Genomic DNA, 22,389 nt, shown 5'->3' on the forward strand with positions numbered 1-22,389 from the left:
ACATTTGCCATAATTTAAGTGAATTATGGATTCTTTCACCAAATTTATTTGTTTTGAATATTGAGAACATATCCATAAATATCCTTGTAGCTAGAGACAGTCTGTCTGTACAGATATGAACAACATTAGACATGGTAACACAGGCCCTGCCGTGCAGGCTTCTCAGGCAAACATTCCAGTAAGAAAAAAACAAACAGGACAAAGATGGCTGGGATGTTCTGCTTAGGCTCCTGGGGCAATGAGAGAACATGCACGATCCTCCCACCATCTACCTGTCTATTAATTTTAGAACATTGGGCAGCATTTCCACTTCCTGAGGATGGTGTCTTTTCAATTCACTTTGGTTTAGCATCTTTGAAAAAAATGTAAAAGAATATTTAAGGACCAGATCACATTGTCTATCTATATCTATCATCTGTATCTGTATCTGTATCTATATATACATATATATGTATATACGTATATAAATATGTATATGTAGGTATGTGTGTATATATATGTATATATGTGCATATATATATATATATATAGTGTGTGTGTGTGTATATATATATATATGTGTGTGTGTATATATATATATATATATATGTATATATATATATACATTTAAGTTCCTCAACATACTGTAATCTGAATGGCCATATAGGTTGTTATCCAAACCAAAAATATTTGAGATGTAATGGCCAGTTTTAATAATTTCTTCTCTAAAATAAGCATAAACCAGGAATACCTTAAGCTAAGTGTGGCACATGGTTGCCCTAATTACAATTCAGATAAAACTCAAATTCATGGAAAAACATGTAGGCTGTATGTATTTTCCTTAATATAAATTTCACAGGATTGTACAACCTCTGTATTATTATCCCCACTTTTTCCGAATCAGCTGAGCATTCCCTGAGACACCAAGTACTGAATAAGAAGGCAGAGCAGGGACTCCCAGAGCCCAGGCTCTCTCCACTGTACCCCAAATCTATGGAAGGAAACGTCAACATCCAGTTAGTGTTGTCTTTAGTTACCCTTGTGCCTCGCCATTATTTGTGAAAACTAAAAAATGTGGCTAGAGAAAGAAGCAGCTGAAGACAGCATTTCTAAAGTATATCTTGGAGTGCATCTCTATAAATCTGTTTTTTTATGATCACAGCTATTCTCATGTTTTAATGAATATCAGGAAAATTAGTCTGCTTTAAGCCGATTCAGTGCTATGCACATACACACATATGTATATGGAACATTTACTAAGTATCTGCTGTCGAGCGGGACACTGAGGTCCAACGGTAAATGAGAAGAAAGCATCCCTTTCTTTACAGAAGTTGCTGTTAGTTGGAGCACGAGGAAGTCCCCACAATCTAGTGTGACAGGTTTCCATGGTGGGCAAACACTGACAATCACTGAGTACCAAAGGTTACACTTGAGATAGGAGGGAAATCCTCACCAGAATGGTAACTTAGAAGGAATATCTTCATCAAGTACATTTCATACAAAACCCCCTTTTCAAGTTTAAAAAAAATGAGAAATTAACAATAAAATTAGAATATGAAACAGGAGATAAATGAAAGTATTAAGCGTGATTTGAGGAAAATCTTGTTCAGAGATAGATGTGACATGTGGTGATACAGAATATGCTTATAGATATATATGTCATATGTAGGAGGTATAGAATGTATGCTTAGTCCTATCCTACATACACTAAAATGTAAGTGGCAGTTTGATACATTATTTCCATTATTCTACCAATGTTTATTAAGCACATTCGGTGTTTAATGTCCAATGGAATGTAGTAGGAGTGTAGGGATAAATGTGCTCAGAAAAACTAAGAGAAGGATTGAGATGGACATATTCTAGTTCAGTTCAACATGACAAGTTCTGTGATCTGTATCATCCAATGTACATGATCTGTATGTACTTAGCTCATAGCTGCATAGGAGACTCCAAAAACCAGTTGTCAGTCCTAAAGCCAGGAAGAGCTTCTGAAAGGAAGTAACATGAATTTGCACTTGGAAGGATAAAGAGCCTCCTCCTTCCTCAGTTGGAAGCTTGTTCTTGCTTGCCAACAAAGGCATAGAGAGTTGAGCTGCTATTGGAGAAAATTCCCTGCAAGCCCCAGGGAGGAAATTTCAAATGTATTTTACGTGCAGTTAAGAATAATCAGTTTATGTCATAAATTCTTTCTTCAGTTGGGCACTTCTTTTCTGATTTATTTCCTCTCTTGTGTCCAGATGGTTATCAACAACATGTCGGGACATAATGACATCTTTAATTTCATTCCCTTAAAATCTGGAATTTTATGGTGAGTGGAAAGAACAGACAAGAGTATGAGTTTAATTTTTATTTTTTTAATTTTTATTTTGAGAGAGAATGAGGGCGAGTGGGGAGGGGCACAGGGAGAGAGAGAATTCCAAGCAGGTTCCATGATCAGCATGGAGCCTGACAAGGAGCCTGATGTGGGGCTTGAACTCGTGACCATGAAATTATGACCTGAGCCAAAATCAAGAGCTGGATACTTAACCCACTGAGCCCTCCTGGTTCCCCAAGAGTATGGTTTTTCAAACCTGTATCATATTGATTAAATTATGAAATCAAGATTCCTTTTATTTACACAAAATTAATTTATAATTTTTATCTACATATATGAAATATTTGCAGAAACCTTTTAATATCTATAATCTAAAATTAATTTATTAACATCTTAAGTATAAGTAATGATTTTCTGGCACTCAGATTTTCCTAACAAATTAAACATATCCGTTTAAGGATACCTTGACCATCAAGCATTGTAGAATTATTCAAGGAGAATGTAAAGGAGCTAAGATACTTGTCGGCATATTCAAGTAAAATGCCCTTCATTTTTGCACCTAAAAAGTATTTCTTTTCTCTAGCAGCTGTGAGGCTCATAGGAGGTCAAAGTAAGATAACAATATAGAGATTCCCTTCTAATGCATCAGATGGCATTTTGGCATTTACAGTGATCTGCACAAGAAAGAAAGGTTGTAAGAATTCAACCAGAGAAAGAAAGGTTGTAAGAATTCCTGAGACAAGGTGGCTTTCTAGTTCCTCAAAGGCTACTTTTTCATTCGAACACATCATAAATGGAGTTATAGCTCACATCAGGGAAAGGAGTTACTATTTCAACAGAAGACTTCATTAAACAAACAGACCCCAGGCTTTGGGGCAGAGGGGTGCTCTGCGATGGCAGTGTGGAGAGACCAAAATGATGCCCTGAGCCTGGCCTCCCTGGAGTCCACTAAAAGCACATTCATCCCAATGACCCTGTGCTCCTGAAGGGCAGAAATTCAATTAGGAACTCTCAGCATTGAGCCTTGGAAGGGAGGGGAGTGTATGTTAGTGGGAGACTCCACCTCCAGAAGAAGAACATACTCCAGCAGTTACAAAATCCAGGCTAATAATAGGACAATGGAGAGCGAATAACGCTAGGTTGGAAAGAACTGCACAAAGGATGAGCTGATAAAGCATCTACTTTAAATAAGGTCATAATTTTGCCACAGTTTCGGGTGTGCTTCTGGGCTAATTTACAGCTACAATTGAAGTCACACTGAGGCCTTACTCTCTGCAACAAGGTTTTATTTTCAGTGCTCTGGAAAGCTCTTTCCTTTCTGCCTGGGTTAGCATATGTGAAAGAAATAATGATTGTTTTAATGATATTAAATAGTAGCTTTGATCTCTTTCCCCTACAAGCTAACCAAAACATTATCTGGATGTATGAAGTGATTCATTTGTGAACAAAATTTCTGTTTCTATTATAATATTCCTGTTCACCTACCTGACTCTCCCACTAGGCTGTGAGTTCATCTTTGCTTCTGGAACCTGCTACCTACTCACTAAAGATCCATTTTATAAATGAAAAGAACTCTAGGCAATACCTACCACCTGCCTTTTTCAGAGGATAGAATTGGGGTGTTAAACGGGAGACAATGAAAATGCTAATATCCATCTATTATTTCACACCTACTAAGTGCAAGGTGAAAGTTTTAACCCTTAATACACTGCTTCATGATTGCCTACACTGTCCTCATTTTACATCTGCAAAAGAATGTTGTTATCACCATTTGATGTCACGAAGGAGGCTCAGAGATGGAAGGTAGCTTCTTCAAGGATGTGCAGCCAGTAGGCAGCAGGAGTGAGCACCAATCTGTTTTGTTTGCCTGTCAAGCTCTGGATCTTTCAGTCTCCTCAAACTTATGTCATTATAAGAATCACTGAAGGAGAAGGTTAAAAATGTAGATTCTCAGGCTCCCCTTCTAAAGCTTCTGATTCAGGTCTTAAGATGGCACCCAAGAATCATGCATTCGGATGATTCCATTATTGAGACTAGTTGGGGGAATAGTGAATGAGACTAGTGTTTCTCAAATTTTGAGTGGGTGAATCCTCTGGAGATTTTGTTCAACTGAAGATTCATGTACAGCAGGTCTGAGGTGAGGCCTGATATTCTGTATTTCTTTGCTTTGCTTTGCTTTTTCTTTCTTTTTTCTTTTCCTTTCTTTTCTTTTCTCTTTTCTTTTTTCTCTTCTCTTCTCTTCTTTTCTTTTCTTTTCTTTTCTTTTCTTTTCGAGAGACAATGAAGGCGAGAGAGAGAGAGAGAGAGAGAGAGAGAGAGAGAGAGAGAATCTTAAGCAGGCTCCATGCCCAGGGTAGGGTTCAATCTCACAACTGTGGGATTGTGACCTGAACCAAAAACAAGAGTCAGACACTTAACCGACTGAGCCACCCAGGGGCCCCCTGATATTCTGTATTTCTAACCTTTTTTTAAATGTTTGTTTATTTTTGAGAGAGAGAGAGAGAGGAACAGAGAGAGAAGGAGACAGAGAATCCAAAGCAGGCTCCAGGCTCTGAGCTGTCAGCACATAGCCCGATGTGGGACTTGAACCCACAAACTGCAAGATCATGACTTGAGCCAAAGTCAGATGCTTAACTGACTGAGGCACCCAGGCCTAACCATGTGTTTCTAACCATGTCCCAGATGATGCCCATACTGCTGCGCCATTGTCCACACTTTGAGCAGTAAGGAATTAAGTTCCCATGCTGCCTAGCACACAGGAGGAGCTGTCTTCTCCATCCATGGGGTCTTTTCATAATCCTGCCACTACGTTACATCCTCCATCCATATGCAGCTCAGTAATTGTGTCTAAGTAAAATTTTCTGCTCACACTTGAGAATATGTGAAGCTTCTGGAAACCTGTGTTAATCTCTGCTAGTTACCTTACAAGTTCATCTATTCTGCTGAGTAATCCCTAGGTACGTGCAGCGTGACTTAGTCCTATGCTTACCCCATCCAGAACAGTTTTATAAGCCAAATGTCTCATCAGGTTTCTGTTCTATCAGGGAGATTTTATATACCATATCTGAGATTTATAGGTTTAGGCTGGACAATTAGTATTTCTTCCAAGGAGCAGAACCTTCAAGTTAGGGGGAAAAGTTCAGAGAAAGAAATGTATACAGCACTTGTTAACCGCATCTCCCTGGGAATTGGGTTTATTCAAGATAACTCATCTGAGGCTTTTTAAAAATACTATTTTTTCAATTTTATTCAAAATTATTTTCAAACTAAGAAAGCTATTATATGTAAACATGACAATACATTAAACAGGTTTTACAATGGAAGACTAAATTTTCAAAAGGACAGTTCCGATTTGTCAGAAACAACGTTGTAAATCTAGGTCTTGCTGCTTCCTAGCTGTGTGACATTTGGTAATATCTTAGCTTCTGTGTACATTAATTTCTTTTTCTTTTCTTGAGTATAGTTCACACACTGAGTGTTAATTTCTTCATTGTGAAATCACCTGATTGGAGATAATTCCCAAGGTCACTTCTAATTTCTAAAATAGGTTGAAGAAGCTGAGTGAGCTATTGTATTTTCACCTGTGTCAGTAAATACTATTGTTTTACTATTGTTTCTTTTTTTTATTAATGTATTCATTTTTTAATCTTATTTAAATCCAAGCTAGTTAACATATAGTGTAATGATGATTTCAGGAATAGAATTTAGTGATTCATCACTTACATATAACACCCAGCGCTCATCCCAACAAGTGCCCTCCTCAATGACCATTGCCCAGTTAGCTCATCCCCCCAACACCCCTCCAACTACCCTCTCATTACTACATTTCTATCAAAGAAAAGCAGAGCAGTTTCAGAAGATGCTGAAGATTTCTGGAAGACACCATAGCTGTTCTGTCTTTTGAAGTACACAAGATGAAATGCTGAATTAAGAAGAATGTGACTGTTACAGGAAAAGTGGCACAAAGCAAACCTATTACCCATCTGTGCCTGTGCTTCCAGACAGGCAGGTCCATGTATTCACCTGGAGGGTGTCTTAAAAATTCAAATTCTGGTTCAGTAGGGCCAGGGCAGGGCTGAAAATCTGCATCTCTAACAAGCCTGTGGCATTGCTGACTGCAGACCTGGCTTTGGGTAGCAAGTTGCTTTACCTGTATGCTTCAACCTTAGCTGCATAATAGAATCTCCCAGGGAGATTCAACATTCAGATGCTCAGGCCATATACAGAAGAAAACAGTTTGCATCTCTGTAAGTGGGGCATTAATATCTATTTTTAAACCAGCTCTGGGAGTTCCAATGGGCAGCCAACATTGCAAATCACTGGTCTACACTGCTGCTATAAACCTCCTTCACTTCCCCGGTCCCTGACAATTTTGGGTTTTCCTTTATGGAAAACTCTTTTATCACAATGTTAGTTGAATTCAGAACGGGTACTTACCCTCACTTCTGCCATCCCAGTAGGTCAAACTGACTACGCTAAGAGATCATCCTGTTCATCTCACAGAGTGCTTTCTAGTCTATGCCTGTAGACTTGGAGAATCTCATGGTAGTCTGTATGAAGCATGCTGCCTTTGTATTTTCCTGTGTCCCAGCACCACCATCACATATGGACACTTTTCCATAAGCTACATGGGTCTCCACAGTTATCACTTTCAGGTCACCTATTGCTGCACAAACATGGTACCCATATTTAGCAAAATGTTCCATGACTGCATGTTAAGACCTAATTGTTCTCTCTCTCTCTCTCTCTCTTTCTCTCTCACTCTCATTATGTCTTTTTCCATTCTGTCTCTTCCATTCAGCCTTCCATACACACTGAGCACTTACTCTGTCAAGCCTGTGCCAGGTGCTTCAGTGGAACTTGTGTATAGACGAAGTACTTCTCTTGTACGGCTTCATTGGAATTGAAACCCAGAAGTGACATTGCTTGGCCCAAGGATGCGAACATTTAATGGCTCTTGACCCAAAATTATCTTGCCTGCATTGGGTAGTTAAATTTCTGCTTACTAATTTAATATGTGTAAGCTTGCCCCTCATTATTATTCACTGTCTGTGTCTTTGATTAATAAACACCCTACATCCTTTATGTGGACATAAAGTGAACTTTTATTTTTACTTCACAAGTTAATTTTTTGAAGGCTATAGAAAACCAAGAAGGAGTATTAAGCCAGTGAGTAACATTTTCATTTTAGGCATGTATTACGTTTTGATCTATAAAAGCTGCCAGTTTATTCTCTATGTGTGCAAGACTTAGAAGTGGCCTTGTGGCAAACGTTCTTTTATTTAAATAGACCCTCTTAGTTTTGCACATATGAGACAGGCATGCACTCAGAGTCTGGCAGGATGAGGATGAATGGGGTGTGTGCACATGTGTCTCTGTGTTTGTGTGTGTGTGTCTGTGTGTGTTCATGCTAGCCTGTCCCTCCAGCAGATCCTGGGAATGTAATGTTCTAGAACAGAATGAACAGTCAGTGTAATAAGGAGCTCAGGGCATTTTAGGTGAGAAGAGATGAAGAACCTAAATAATGCCCTTCCAAATTTGAAGTGAAGGGCACTTGTCTCAGAAGAACAGAGTGATCTGATTAAGATCCATAGCGGGAATGGGTACCAAGAGCTCCAAAGGTGAGCTCACAAGGAGAAGATGGAAGAGTAGAGTGGTGGCCCAGACTCCGATTTGCAGCCCGGAGCCTGCTGATTTTGTAATGTCGTAGAGTATGGGTGGAACATTCTCTGCTGGCTTCTCTACTTGGTTCTTTTGAATAGGAGTTAAACCCTCTTCATCTCTCACTAAGTTGGGATTTCTGCAAAAACTTCCAAGTCTTGATGGATCAGCATCCTCTTGAAGGGTTACCACTTTCCTTTGTGGTGCCACCTTGTGGCAAAGTCTACAGTGACAATGCTCGTAGCTGGTGGAACTTAGCCATCTTTTCTTCCACTAAGCGTTTGGACTAGGAAGGGAAAAAACTCTAACATTTGAACAACCAGATGAAAGGGAAATTTGGACTTTCAGCCACGAGTGGTAGTCTGCTTGCGAACTTTCTTGAGCTGTTTATGGAGGGTTATTGTGTTTGCTTTTCTTGTTGGTTCAGAAAGAGCACGTGAGTGACAGGGGTGATACAAGTGAAAGGAGATGTTCCTGCCTAGATGCCGTGCCTCTTTTACCCTACCCAACATTAACCTGGAGGAGCTATAGAGAAAAAGCATCAATACAAAGGAGACATTAGGAGAAACTCTCATGAAAAAATGCTGAGGGGGATAGGGGTTTTCAGCTTTCCAGTATGTGCAATCTAGCTTATAGTAGGATATAGCCAGTGTGGCTGTGGGCGTACCATGGGAGAGGAGCCAATAGAATTTTGCTTTTGCTTTTCCCCATCTGTGGTCTGGTGTAACTGGTATTCACACCATGGTGGCTCAAGCTATGTGGTGAGACTACCTATAAAATCTAGGCAGCAAATGTGGATGGAGAGCAGAAGGAAAACTTGTGAGACTTCATTAGGCTCAGGTAGGCATTTCCTCATCTTTCTTTCTCCAAGCCCACTCACCACAAGTTCATTCTACCTTGGTTCTAACTCTTGGAGGTCTGCAAATCTGAGAAGGTCTAACTTTGTTCTCTGTATCCATTGCCTGAAAAATTAGCTAACACCCTTGGGGGAAAAATGAGTTTCTCATACCAAAACTAAGGCAGAGGAGCAATGCCATTTAAAAAGTGCATGAATCAGAGGAAGTCTTTAGACTAAGGAAAGGAGTCTGAGGCCGTGACCTAAAGAAGTATTGCAGTGTGTATGTAAAGAGAAAATACCAGATGGGTTTGAAGGAGATGAAACACAACCTATATTTGCTAATGAAGGAATAAAGGTAAGAGGGAAAGAAGATTTAAAGGGACTGCCAAATTTCTGATTTGAGCAGCTGGGCAGTATCATTCATTGAGCTAGCAAAAAAGAATGAAAACAAGAGTTACATCACTCCATCACTTACTAGCTTTAAGAAGAGGAAAAATCATTTAACTTTCTTCTACTCGGTTTTCTCATCTGTGAAATAGGTATGATAATAACAGCACCTGTTTTGTGGATTAAACTTGAATTGCCCTGGACAAACCAGAACACATGATCATTTCATATTTCCAAAAAAGTGATAGGGGCATCTGAGTGGCTCAGTTAGTTAAGTGTCCAACTCTTGAGTTTAGCTCAGGTCATGATCTCACAGTTTCGTGAGTTCAAGCCCCACATCAGGCTCTGTGCGCTGACTGCATGGAGCCCGCTTGGGATTCTCCTCTCTCCTCTCACTCTGCCCCTCCCCTGCTCACACTCTCTCTTTCTCAAAATAAACAAACTTAAAAAAAAAAAGTGATGAAATGGCAAAATCATCATTGAAGAATTCTTTCCTTTCATATATGCTTCTTATCACAAGTACAGGGTGTGTGTGTGTGTGTGTGTGTGTGTGTGTGTGTGTAAATTTATGAACTTTTTCTTTAGGTATTTTAAATAATATTTCCTCTTGTATTCCAATCCTCATTTCTTTAGTTTGCTCTACTTTTGAATGGTTTTAGTGTTTTTTATAGTTCAGTTATTTTTCTTCAATATTCTGCTTTCTCCAGATATACTTAGAGATTTTTAAATTATTAAAAACATTTTGTTAAGTTTTATATTTGTTTAATTTATATTATTATAGAAATACAAACTCATTTTACTTTATTTATAGAATTTAGATTAAAAAAAGGCACTTGGCTCCAGGGTTAAGCACTATTAATATTTTTGCATAGAGTCTTCAAGTCTTGGCTAGAAATACTGCTCTTCATAATATTTCATTTTTCTCCTTTGTATATGTGCTATTTCTGTTTATTTATTCAGGTGTTTCTGTAACACTCCCTTAATGCTTTGAAGATTTCTTTATGTCCTCTACTGTGTCCCTTGTTGATTTTTACCCTATATCTTCTATCACTTAACTAGTAAAGAGTAGTTCTTATGTGTTTTTTATAGGAAATGTACTGATTCTTGTATTTTTATCTTATATCTAGATACCTTATGAACTAAACATTTACAGTTAGATTTACAGTTGTCTTTTGTAGGCTTGTAATCATGCGATATGAAAATAATGTATCTTTTGTTTTATAGACTTCTGTTAAATTTTCTTATTTGGCTTTCACATACTATTGTATTGATCCAGCAGTTCAAATTAATATTAAATAAGATACAGCTTATTAAAGGTATTAATTAACTTATCTATTTATTATGTATTACACTATAGAGAGTTTGTCCATAGATTTTTCAATATATTATTTTATTTGGCATGGATTAAAATTTGTGCATAGACCTTTCCATCAGCACATTTAATGGAATGCTTTATTCTCATTAAGCTATTCATGGTGTATTTGCCTGTATAGAAATATTCTTCATGCATACAATAAACTTAATCCTATTGTTTAATTGTAACTACTGGTAATATAGTTAAGATATTAATTTAATATTCATTAATGAAATTGGCCGGGCTTAATTTTTTTTTATTAAAGTTCTATTACATTAGATGTCAGTTTTACTTCTATTTCACAGAATACCTTAAAAAGTCTCCATTTATTCCCCAAATTTCAGAGCAATTTGTGTAATAGCTGTATTAAGACTGCTTCGTATTTTAAATGAATTTACCAGGTTATCACTAGGATCCTTTGTAGTAGGGTAGTTATATTGTCAACTTTATCCAGTCTTGTCTTCATCCTTCCTCTTTTCTTTAACTCACTCTAGTGTTGTGTATTTATATAATAATTTTATCATACAGTTGAAGTTTACTTATATATCCTTATATATCTCTGTCTCTCTTTTCTAAATATATGTGTTTTTTTTTCCAGTTGAGTTCATTTACCAGGCCATTAAATATATTCTTACAATTTCAATGAATTTTACCAATATTTATTTACAGTTGAACAACATGGGTTTAAACTGCATGTGTCCACTTACCTGTGGATTTATTTTTCAGTAAATACTGTACAGTACTGTAAATGTATGTTCTTTCATTTATAATTTTCTTAGTAACATTTTCTTTTCTCTAGCTTACTTTATTATAGGATATAGTATATAATACATATAATATACAAAATGCCTGTTCGTTGACTGTTTATGTTATTGGTAAGGCTTCAGTTCAATAGTATGCTATCAGTAGTTATGTTTTGGGGGCCCCAAGAGTGATATGGAGATATTCAACTCCGGGCGGGGGGGCTTGTCACCTTCTTACCCCTGCGTTGTTCAAGAGCCAACTGTACTTATTCAAATGTTTTGTTTTTACCTTTTTTCAAAATATTTTTAAAGCATTGACCTCATATTCTGTGTGACTTTAGTTAAATTAGATGAAAAGCTTTTCTTTTTTCTTTTCAATAATAAAAGTACTTTGCACCATAACTTTTTTTTGTAAGCTACATGTAAATTTTTTTAACGTTTATTTTATTTATTTTTGAGAGAGAGATCACAAGCAAGGGAGGGGCAGAGAGAGAGGGAGACACAGAATCCAAAACAGGCTCCAGGCGCTGAGCTGTCAACACAGAGCCCTCGTGGGGCTTAAACTCATGAACTGTGAGATCATGACCTGTGCTGAAGTTGGACGCTCAACCGACTGAGCCACCCAGGTGCCCTGTTACATGTAAATTTTTTTTTTAAGTAGGATGGTTCTGTGCCCCTGATTTCTTCCTTGACACAATGATATTTGGTAGAGATTAAAAGTATAAAAGAATATTGTTCAAAATTCTGTCTCAAAAGTTTACATCACTGTAACCTGAGATTGTGATCTACAAGCATAGAGACCACATTTACACATCTACATGGCTAAGTATGCCGATTTGGGAATGAGTAAGGATTTTCACCATGGACAAGTCAGCAATATCTTTCCTTCTAAATGTTTTATTAAAAAGGCAATTTATTCACTCAAAGACGCAAAATGCAAAACCTTTCAATTTAATTACTCTTGTTGCTCATATCCTTTATGTCTTTATTTTTACCAATTCAGTATGTTTGTGATAATTTCTCTCTTCTGTATTTAAAAAATGATTTTATGGCATAGCTAAACATCAATCTGCTATTCATTTCAAAGAAAACCTCTGTGACACAGTTAATTTTGAATATAATTTTATCACTATAAGCTGTCACCATTAATTTACTTAGCACCTTAATTGTATTATATTAATATTGACAGGCTTATTTAATTTTATTCACATTTGAGTGGTCTGTTTTTTTCACCGTTTAAGAAATTTCTTTCTGTATTTTAGGGTTTTCTTTTCAACGTTTTTTTTTTTTTTTTTTTTTTTTATTATTTTTTTTTTGGGACAGAGAGAGACAGAGCATGAACGGGGGAGGGGCAGAGAGAGAGGGAGACACAGAATCGGAAACAGGCTCCAGGCTCCGAGCCATCAGCCCAGAGCCTGACGCGGGGCTCGAACTCACGGACCGCGAGATCGTGACCTGGCTGAAGTCGGACGCTTAACCGACTGCGCCACCCAGGCGCCCCTTTAGGGTTTTCTTTTAATACATGGCTCATAGTGGGTTTTTATTTTATTTTATTTTATTTTATTTTATTTATTTAATTTTAATTTTTTTTTTTTTGCTTTCCTGTATGCATTTATTTTTCCCCGAGAAAACTTGATTTGATAGTCAAATTTTGACTTGATAGTCAACTACATGTACATAACAGAGTATCATTCCAAACAATATAACCAAGCTTAATACAGCTTCAATATTTTAATAAGCTTTGTATCTGTTAAGATTATATGTGTTTGTTATGCCTGTCTTCTGAGTCGATCAAGACCAATGGTAATAGGTACAAAATATTCTTGGAGAATAGATGTAAAAAATATAATTCTGGAGCAAGGAACATACCGTTCATATTCATAGTGTTTAGATAGAAAGACACTCACTGATAGGTTACATGTCAGAAAGCATGGGAACCAAGCACCTTTTCTAAAAATATTCCTTGGAGCTTCCTTCATCACTGGGGCTGAGTCAGATAAAGCATAATGAAAATGAAGAGAATCCATACAAAGAGTGAGGGGCAATGTTTTATAGGCAAGTAAATTAGAACACTTCACTACCAATGGGAATTGTTTCTATAAAGTTTTAGTTCATATAATTTTAGATATGAAGATACACTATAAACTTCTTTAAGAATGCATAATGAGATGTGTTTATAAAATGAATTACCTTGATGAACGTTAGAAAGAGGTAAGAGCTGTAGCTTCGAAAGAAAGAAAAAGAAAGAGAAAAGAAGAGAAAAACCCAACATAATGTTTTGGTTGTTCAACCACATTTCTACTATCCAAACTGCCTTATGCCGAACCTCCTTTAATTTTTGCAATCAGAAATATTTTAAAACAGCTTTGTCTAAATTTTGGCTATATATTGAACAATACTAGCAAATCATGATGAAATTGGGAGGGGGATAGCATCAGTAAAATCATTTTTCCACAAGGCCTTTATATCAGATATAAATTATTATAGACTTTAAGCATATTTGTTTATTTTATCCCTCATTAATCTGTCTTTCCTGTTGTAGAACAATAAGTCTAACATATGGGCATTTTTAAAAGGCTATGAATATTTAGATTAAAAAGAAAAGGTTTCCATTAATAATTGTTTGTAAGCAGCAAAACTTCAATTATCTAAATCCTTGGGCATAGAAACATTCCTTTGGTGTTTGGATATATGTGCCATTATTTTTAATATGGTTCTTAATTAATGGTCTTTTTTATAAAAGGAGATAAAGAACACAAACACAAACAATAAAATGGCATGTGTTTGTTTGGGTCGGTTTTCATTGTGTTTGTCTAATATAAATGAGGATTAGTTGAACTTGAGCAAGAGATATTCAATCTAAGTCTCATATCATTGTAAATTCTCAATTTTGGCTTAAAGTATGGGCAAGAGTCTTCTTGTATGCATTTGCAATTTTTCTTCTCTTCTTAAACACTTTTCCATTTTATCTAGAGAATTCTTATGAAATGTTAATCTCGAAGGTCACAAAAAAAGTGTTATCGACTTACTTTGAAGATATTTTCACTACTTCCCTTTGTAGCCTGAAAGATCCACTTTTCCAATGTCACATTAAAAAAAAACTAACTATCCAGCAATGTGTATTATAAAATTACTTCTTTGAGGCTGTTGTTCCTAGCACAGTTCAACCTTGGCAGGTTTTTTTCTAATATACCATATCCTACTTCACTTTCCTCAGTTACTTTTACACTTTTTAGCCTTATTTTTTTCTCTACTCATAAGACACAAAAACTATAACTGTTTTTACTTTTAAATTAGTACTGATTTATTCTAAACCATTTGATATTTTCTCATAAAACACAAACATAAACATGCTCTTAATTCTAATCTCTTTAATGCCTTAAAAATTGTGTTTTCAAGAAAGATGGCATATAGCTGCTCTGATTGACATTCCTGTTTCCACTTCATCATGTGATGGTGCTACCGGGCTGATTACTTGAGTCCATCACAGGCTGGTGTGTGGATGGGTACAGTGTCCCTACCTTCTAGAGATTGTTCTCACCAGTATCCCTGCTTTCCAAGAAGGTCATATGGCAATGCAGTGGATGTACCATGACAAGCAAGGAAAGGAGAGACTGAACATTTTGAAAATATTTTTTTAGCTTGGAAGCATATGCAAATTTAACACTTTTAATAGATGGACCTTCAGGTTTGCAGGTGAATTGGCTGTTCCTATAAAATCAATCAGGACAGGAAAGTTAATTCCAGACACGTGTCAGCAATGGACACAAATTGCTGATCGTCAACTTTTATGACTACTACTACCCCCGTCATTTTCTTCTTTCTCATTAAAAGGTAAAACCATCAGAGCACCTGGGTGGCTCAATTGGTTAAGCATCCAACTTCAGCTCAGGTCATGATCTCATGGTTTACAAGTTCAGGCCCTGCATCGGACTTTGGTGCTGACAGCTCAGAGCCTGGAGCTTGCTTTGGATTCTCTCTTCCTCTCTCTCTCTCTGCCCCTCCCCTGCTCATGCTCTCTCAAAAATAAATAGAAACATTAAAAAAGTAAAAATAAAAGGAGGGAAAGCCATAATTAAATGAAAATGAAAGAATTATCATAAATAATTAATATAAAGCCATAAATTATGTGTGTGTTTGTGGGAAAGAAGGCTGTGTTTGCTTGAGATTAAATGTGCTGTCACTCATTTATACAGGGATACCATTTTTAACCCATCATAACGGCAAAGAGGTTGATAATACTTTGTTGATGAACAAATAGGAAAATAAGCATACATGTATGTATGTATGTATTGCTACGATAGAGGGTAGTCCTAAATTAGAAACATACTTACCCTTGGAGCCAGCACTTCCATTTCTAAGATTTGACCTTACAGATATCCTAAAACAATGAAAAGTGATGGGGCACCTGGGTGGCTCCTTCAGTTGAACGTCTGACTTTGGCTCAGGTCATGATCTCACAGTTCGTGGGTTTAAGCCCTGCGTTGGGCTCTGTGCTGACAGCTTGGAACCTGGAATCTGCTTTGGATTCTGTTGTTTCCCTCTCTCTCTGCCCTTCCCCACTCGCACTCTCTCTCTCTCTCTCTCTCTCTCTCTCTCTCAAAAATAAATAAACATTTAAAAAATTTTTTAAAAAGCCAAAACAATGAAAAGTAATTCTTCAGGAAAGATAGTCATCACCTCATTGAAACAACCAAAGATTGGAAACAAATTTCCATCAGGAGGAGAATTGTCAAATATATCATGGAACCCTCATACATGAAATACTGATGTGCTATAAAAATAGAATAAGGAAGCTTTTTAAGGAAAAACACGTGGAGCATATTCCAAGATGCTTCAATAACCAAAGAAAACCAAGGTAAACAAAGGTATATAGTTATGTGTATAAAACTAGAAGGAATTTTCTTGTATATGTATAGAATTATAATAAGAAAAGGAGCACCTGGATGGCTCAGTCAGTTAAGCCTCAGACTTCAGCTTGGGTCATGAGCTCACGGTCTCTGAGTGTAAGCCCCACATCGGGCTCTGTGCTGACAGCTCAGAGCCTGGAGCCTGCTTCAGATTCTGTGTCTCCCTCTATCTCTCTGCCTCTCCCCCACTCATGCTCTGTCTCCTTTTCTCTCAAAAATTAAATAAACATTAAAAAATTTTTTTAAAGAATTATATCTCTAGGATTATTTATGAAAAACTAGAAATATTGCTGGCTTGTGGGACAGGAAAATAGGTAAGTGGGAACAAGATGTGAGGTAAATAATTTGTTACATACCCTTGGATTACCCTTCAAATAAAATTAATAAAATCATGTAATAAGGCAGCTATTTTGGAGGACTGATATTTCTTTAATAAAACAGGAAACTCACATTAACTATATTTCAATTAAAAATAAAATTGAAAAAAATTAAAAATAATCAAAGTCTGTATAATATACATTTGTAACATTTGAGCCTCTCCAAGTATGTTAAAAAATGTTGGAAATCATATTAATAGTAAAAATGGAATTAATCCACAATTCTGTCTTAGAAAATCTAGTAACCTAGCCTGATAGAGATGCAAGAGTTGAACTTTACTTAAATGTGGAATAATGTATTCTGGCCCCCACATTCCCAAGATGGCCTCATCTTTCTAGCTTCCTGACCAAGTGTTGATAGAGGCTGCACCTGAATGTCTGAGCGATGTTGAAAGTCAGTGTTGCACAGAATATGCTCTACGAATAACCTGCATCAAAGTCACTTTCTGGAGTGTGTTAAAATAAATAATTTGAAACTGCCCTCCCCGACACACAGACACAGTTTTGCTGAGCCAGTGAACCTAAGAAAGGGGCCCCAAACCTGCATTTTACAAATGATCCCAAGGTTATATATTTAAACCAAAGTCCTAAAACCACTGGCATAAAGGCTGTGGAGTAAAGAGGAGAAAATATCAGAAATATTTATGAGCTGCCTAGTATGTGGCAATTCTTAAAAACCCTGAATGTGCAGCCACACAGCAAAATGGGCATTAGAACCCCCTTTGAGAAGACTGGAAAACCTAGTCTTAATGTTTTAGTGAGTTGCCATAGGTGATACTAGCTAGTGAGTGTACATCAGCATTTGACTCACAAAGTTTTGCTTTTTCCATGCTGGCAGGAAAAACAAATGGCTATTAGCATGGTTTTGAAGCGTCAAACCCTCAATAAACGTTGCTTCATGGTGGTAGGTCCTGCTTTACCAGTCTTTCACCACCTATGAGTCACTGAAGATAAAAAAAAAAAATGGAATAACAAGAGATTTCCTCATTTTATTTGCATTCTCATATAGTTATGCGTTGCTCTAATTTATCCCTCAAAGAACATTCTGCCTAAATTAAATTGCATAATCAACAAATATCCCACATATGTTTTCATTGGCTGGCTAGTTATTTTTAATAGGGAGAAAAATACAAACATTGATATGTACTTTTTATATGGCAGCAGACAAATGAAGGGCACTGATGAGTATGCAGACTAATATTCTGAACTATTAAAATGCACGTGGCTATTGAAACTCAGAATTGCAGACCATGTCCAGTAGTTTCATGCTTATACATATATCACACACACATATAAAAATGGGTTCAGAAAAGTTTCAGTTAGGTACTAGATCAATAGCGGATCTTATGGAGATGAAAACATATTTAGAGTGTGACTTTCTCAAGTCACTGGCTTAAAAAGTAACAGTAGTTCTCAGTTGTCAAAGGAACATCCGTCACAAGTTCTGTCTGGCAGGTATATTAGAGGGGCTACATGTGTCATTAATTGCCATTTGTCGAGTCACATAGACCTGCATTCAAATCTCCAATCAGCCATTCACTGGCACAAGCCATTTAATTACATTGGGGTTCAATTTCTTTTCTATAAAATAGAGATTGGATATGACGCCTACTTCACTGTGTTATTTGGAGAAAGAACTAGAATATTTATGAAACTGGGTATGTTGTACCTTAATTCCCATTCCTTTGCCACTAATTCCTGGCTCTAAGTGACCCCCTTTCAAAAAGTCATCTAGGAGATTTTGTCTCTACTTCCTTGATGACATTTCCCCATGTCCTCATTTGGGTAAAATGACTTAGGGGAAGCTCATATTTGAGTTGGGTTCAGTTTTTAAAGCTTTTTCATTATCATTGATCAAAATTCCACAGCATAAGATTTATGGAAAAGGATATTCTCAGAGTGACATTTAAATGAATCCTGAATTTGAATGAAGTAGAATTATATTCCTCACAAGTTATTTTAGTGAAAGTGCTTTTTAAGAAGGGAGCCGTATTTCTCATTTTCCCAAGACAATCCCAGTGTACATCTTTGCACCTACATAATTATTAATAGTGCTCTTTACACTCTCAAAAGTGTATAATTTGGACATCATGTATGAGCCATCATATTGCAAAAGTGATTTCTCAATGACCTAGAGTTTCAGGAGTTCAAGGAAAAGAAAGGTAACTCCCTAAGAGACAAAGAGATAAATTGATGCATTTCTCTGCAGGGAGTGACTGGCTAGGGCCTAATTTTGCATTTGGATTTGTAGGTGGGCAAAGCAGAGAGTGTAATCAGGAACACAAGAGCCTAGGAGCAGAAGGAATCACCAATAAGTATGCTTGTAGATCCTCTGGCCATATAGGGACAGCTGTGCCATGGCTAAGTCTGTGGGATTCAGTTCTTAGGAGGGTGGACTGGGGACAGGGATAAAGAAGAGTTAAATGGTTGGGGGTGAGGGGCTTCTGTGTTACAAATGCACTTTTGGGAACGCATGATTTTGAAGGCTGTATGTGTCTGTGTAATTACTTAAAAAGGACATTTTTGTGTGTTTTTGTTCATGGTAACAAATATTTTCCCTTGAAATAACATTTCGCCATATTCAAGTCTAACCGTGTGCATCCAACAGTATTGCTGCTGGAAGCTGACTCAGTGATTCAATGTTGTCTATCTGTCGAATGCTTCAAAGTGCTCTCTGAGATGCCTGGGTTGGGTATGAACTAGAGTTTGTGAGGCTTCTTCTAAAGTCTTCTCTGTCCTGAGAAGGAATATACTGCTACTTGCATCATTCTACTATGAAGCAGGACCAAGAACAGAAAAGAATGCAAAATGAATGGAAGGGGTTAGATGGAACCTGGAATGATCTTTGAAAGTACATAATCAGTTTAGAAATACCCTTCACATGTCAGTAAAGAATCAACGGGCATGACTGCCCTGTCGTACACCATATTTCATATCCTCTGTTGTAGCTTGGTAAGGGTATGCAACCCAATTAGAGCCAATAGGATATGGATGGGAGTGATAGGTCTACTTTTGAGGCACCTTCCATGTAAAACAAAAGTCTCTTGTCTTGAAATCCCTTTGTCTCTCCCTTCCTATATGTTGGAGCTCAGAAATGACTCTGAGCCATCTTCCAATCATGCAGATGAGAACAGTGCCCAAGCGGGTATTTATCTAGAACAAAATTGGGTCCACTCATCAACCCAGATCATACATCCAAGGTTTGTTATGTATAAAAAAATTAAATTAAATTTTAATTCAATAAATAAATTAAAATAAATTAAATTTTATAAATAAATAAATAAATGAATTAGATAAATTAAATTTTATCTCCTTCAAAATCACTCCATTTGAAAGACCCCTGGGTGTCTCAGTCTGTTAAGCATCCAGCTTCGGCTCAGGCCATGATCTCACGGTTCTTGAGTTCAAGCTCTGTGTCGGGCTCTGTGTGGACAGCTCAAAGCTTGAAACCTACTTTGGATTCTGTGTCTCCCTCTCTCTCTGCCCCTCCCCTGCTCTCTCTCTCTCTCTCTCTCTCTCTCTCTCTCTCAAAAATAAACATTAAAAAAGTAAAACAAAAACAAAAGACATTCTATTTGGGACCTCTATTAGAGCAACTAAAATTAATCTTACCTAGTGCATACTATTCCAGGTGCCTATAAGTCTTCTACAGAAGCAACCACAAAATCTTCAGGTTGTTGCTCTTTAAATTCTCATCGAGTTTTCCTCCTTTCTATTTCTCTGTTGTAACAATTCTCATCAGTAGTGCTGCCAAAGTTGAGTTCTTTTTCAAGCACATGCAAAAAATGAAACGAGGTAGGAAAAGCATTAGAATTGCCCCATGTGAATTCCACTCACATTTCTAAGCCAATACGTTTAAAAGATGAAATGAAAATATCCCATCTATTGTTATCACACTCTGCTGTCTTCACCAATGTGAACTGAGAATAAGAGATGGCAGCTTTTCAATGTATTGCCTAGATTCCTCTGGCTTCTGGTACTCCCGTCATTTCTATTTCCTACCACGCTTCTGTGATAAAGCGAGAAATAATATTCCAAAATGCCACAGTATTCAATATAGGATATGCTGTCCTCTACAATTAGCATATTTTTCTGATAGACCAAGTGTTTAGAATACAATGATTTACGGGCCCAGTAAATATATAGCCAGTTGCCAGGATATAAGAAGACTATGTAAGAAGTTGACTTTGTGTACTAATAAATGCCAAAAGGTACACTCGGTTAAGGAAATTATGTATGGAGGATTCCGGTTATAAATTTCTGTTGCTTTTTCTGAGTTGAATTGCTTATGTGTCTATATCAATTGCTAAGCAGAAAATGGGCTAAGAGCATTAAAACTTTAGTTAACTCTGCTTCCTCAGGTCTATATAATTTTAAACTTATTTAGGACAATAGCCCATTTGTTTTATAAATCACAGTGCTCATTGCATTATCTTTCAAGCTGAAAGCACTAAATCACTTCATATTACTGAGCCCTGGAAGAATGCAGCATTACAGCTTGGCTGGCAGAACATGTATCAGTGTGATATTGATCTAACTGGGAAAAAGAAAAGCCGTGGTGCTGAATGGACTCTGAACTGGAAGGGGTGTTATCTGCGGGCTGCAGTGTTTGTTCAAATCATATACCGCTTAGGGTTAGATAATATTTCTTTTTTTGTAGGCTTTATATGATTTTAGAGACAGCTATGACCATTTCTTTAATCTGCAGGATTAAGATAGTTGTTCATTGAGGAATGTCTAAAGGTATTTATTTGACATAATGAGTCACTTGTTTTTCTGCAAGGAATGGGTTAAAATGGGATCTTTGGGGAAATGACCCCCCTCCTTAAGTGGAGTTTATCTGCAGTTCCAAAGCTATTCATAGAACTCCACTGGACTCCTTTAGTGATTCAGAGTACCAATACTAACAGCAAAGACATAGCTGACAGTTAAGTGGCAAGAGGCTTGATCGGATTAGGCTGAGCCTGGGATACCTTGTGATACCTCATCTTCCATCCCAAGACCCCAAAAGAAGCTACGTCATCTAATTTGCATGGGATCCAGGAAGAAGCCTATGGGAAGGAATCTGAATCTTATGTATAGTTGGCACTCAGGCTCCTGGATCATGACTGATTGGCATTGACTGGATTGACAGAAAGAAAGGGGAGCATCCTAGAAAAGGGGTAAAGAAAGTCAATGGTATGCCAAAGTGGGAAAAAATGTGGTAAACATTTTGCAAGATATACGTTGTACACCTTAAACTCACACAATGCTAAATGCCAATTATATCCCAGTAAAGCTGAAAATAAACTGTAAGGAAGGGAGGGCGGCATCTGCCCTGCTGAGGGCTAGTGGACTATGGTTGAACCAGTCTTCATCCAAGCCCTGAAGAAAGTGAATGTTACCTGGAAAAAAAAAAGCCTGAATGACTGTATCACAGGAACATAAAAGCAAGTCAGCTGCTAGACTCCCACTCCTTCTGCCGGTGATAGGCTGAGACGAGAAGCAGTTATGTGGTAACTGGACCCAGGCACCTGGCTTATTCTCATAAGTGCTTATTCCTTATAAAGGAATAAAATTAGTCAAAAATCTAACCTCCCCCGTTTACACTTAACTGTGCTGTCTGTACTGCCGGTTCCATGACAGCTCATGTTTGGAATTGTTTTTTCTTGTTTGCAGGGGATGTTTTGTGAGGTTATAAATTCTTGATGACCTAATCTCCCACAAATTCTGAAATCAGTGATTCTGCCTGTCATGTGTGTGCCCAACGATTACTAGTCATCACCTACCCATACCTTTATCCTATTTCTAAATTGTACCCACACACCTACACACAAATCTTAGTAC

Source organism: Panthera uncia, chromosome D2, assembly GCF_023721935.1.
Source record: "Panthera uncia isolate 11264 chromosome D2, Puncia_PCG_1.0, whole genome shotgun sequence".
Taxonomy (NCBI): Eukaryota; Metazoa; Chordata; class Mammalia; order Carnivora; family Felidae; genus Panthera; species Panthera uncia.